Source organism: Gymnoscopelus braueri, assembly GCF_963280865.1.
Source record: "Gymnoscopelus braueri genome assembly, chromosome: 3".
NCBI lineage: Eukaryota > Metazoa > Chordata > Actinopteri > Myctophiformes > Myctophidae > Gymnoscopelus > Gymnoscopelus braueri.
The window spans coordinates 21,525,444-21,528,011 of record NC_137612.1 but is presented as its reverse complement, the minus strand read 5'-3'; positions in this window follow the sequence as shown (position 1 = coordinate 21,528,011).

Below are 2,568 nucleotides of genomic sequence, written 5' to 3'. Positions count from 1 at the left end.
ATTCCTAGCTTTGATGTTCACGTGTACAGAACGGTATCAGGACCTAGGAATAACATATTACTGAATGAATGAATGTTTCCTCCTTAAGGGTAAGCTCATTTTGTCATCTATAGATACATGAAACATCAATGTATTGGAAGTCAGGGATGTCACTCAAGCAGAGATGTAAAAGTCATCTTGGCAGTTAAGTGTGCAGCTATGTGTTCGCACATCGCTCTTGAAGGATTCTATAATCGGGGTGAAGATGCCAGCCTTGTTGTGCTTGCAGGCAGTGTGAGACCGGCAGACTGACAGTGCAGCCTAGTGGTAAAGCAATGAAGCCTCTCTTTCTCTCTCACACACACACACACACACACACACACACACACACACACACACACACACACACACACACACACACACACACACACACACACACACACACACACACACACACACACACACACACACACACACACACACACACACACACACACAGATGCCTGACAGAACAGTCACAGAGAATAGAATGCAACCTCCCCACAAATACGTATGAGCCGTATGCCTTTGAGTGTGTGTGTGTCCATCTTTCTCCACCCTGTATTTGAGGCATTGCACGTAGGCACAAGGCACCCCTGTACATGCTGTGGAGGAACCATTATAAACTCACACAGAACCCCCTGTGTCCCCAGGCCTGGACAAGGCCGGGTGGTGGTGGGGGGTAGCAGGCCTTGGCAAGTGCATCACTGCCTGCACTCTGCCCAGACGCTCATCTCCTCCTTCACTCCTCCATCTTAGCACATTCTCCATCCTTCGTTTCTGCAAGGACAACTGCATGTAACAGACTCACAGGCGCACGACACAGAAAAAACGTTGGTTCTAGATAAAGGAGAAGATGTGTCTGTGCATGCGCGCACGCAAAGTATGAAATAAAATGATGCCACTGTTCAATGACGATGCTAACAGTCTTGTCGTGACTTTGACTAAATCGTGGCAGTGTGTTCCTAACTCAGGCCTGGGGCTTCATGGTCATACATTGATAAGCTTGGTGTGACGGCTATGCCTCTTTATACACACCAAGGTTATTATAGTTTTGACTTTTTGTTTTCAATTATAGTTTAGCTTTAATTCGTTTTTAAAGTGGGTATGCTAGTTCAGTTTAGTCAAAATGTTTTGGAAAATACTTAGGCTACCGTTTTATTTAATTTGTCGGGAGAGATTAAAAAAGGTCAGACATACCTTTTTAAGAAAATATTCACATATATATTCACAATATTCAAATGCTTTTCAAATTAATTAAAAATTTGTGGGATTGTTCTCCTTGAGAAATTGGAAACTATTTTATCACTTTCCACTACAAGGCTGCTACTTGCTCTTGATCTGTGACACAATCATACGGTATTCAAAGTAATCCCAAAAGACTCTGGCACTTTCTCATGACTTTTGCCAGACGTGGATGGATTGGCAACACACCATGGAATGTGAGTTGCCGACAGCTGGCTTAAAACTGGCACAACTAAAAACGAGAGAGAGAGAGAGAGAGAGAGAGAGAGAGAGAGAGAGAGAGAGAGAGAGAGAGAGAGAGAGAGAGAGAGAGAGAGAGTGAGAGTGAGTTACTGTGTCAGACAGTGTATTAGAAATGGGGCATGCCTCCTCATGGAGATACATTGACAAAGACGGAAACTATGGAATTTTCTCTATATTTTTGGTTTTAATAAAGTTTGTTTTAGTTTTTAGTTATTTTTCCATAACTGCTAACCTTGATACACACTACACTTCTGCAAAGCCACTTGGGCAGCAGGATTCAGGTTCAAACGGCATGCCTTAAAGTCAAGACGTGCGAGTCAGCATAATACATACAGTATGTAAGCAAGTATGTAAGCAAGAACTCAGCCAGTCAGCCGTCAGCCACTCAACCGCCTATCCTGTTTGCATACTACAGCACAAGACATTCTGTGAATACTATATGAAACTAAGTAATAGTTGTATACACTCTATGCACAATGTTTTCTCTTCTATTGCTCTGTTCTCATCCTGTACACATTCAGCACATACTGAATTAAGTGCATACCGAATAGACAGACATACTGTACATGTATGTGTGTATAGATAGCCTTGTAACTGCCTTGACTATATTTTCACTTATTTGTACTTCTATGGAAGTTGTCGATTCGACATATTCTCGGTTATATTTTGTACATAATATGCCACGGTATGTATTCAGAATTCACTCATGGTAAACTGCACTTAAGAACATTGCACACCTGCTGTTTTAGACCCAGATTCTGCATTTAGAATTGTTTGACGTTTTGTCCCTGTATGTTCAGGTTTTGCTGAAATGCATACGTACATACTTTTTTATGCAACTCCATAATATGTGTCCTCAAGTCTTTATTAAAACAAAAATGATATAGAACATTCCATAGTTTCCGTCTTAGTCAATGTATCTCCACCAGGAGGCATGCCCCATTAATAATACACTGTCTGACATGGTAACTCTCTCTCTAAGTCTCTCACTCTCTCTCTTTCTCTCTCTCTCTCTCTCTCTCTCTCTCTAAATACCGGTATGATGAATTATCGTATATTTTG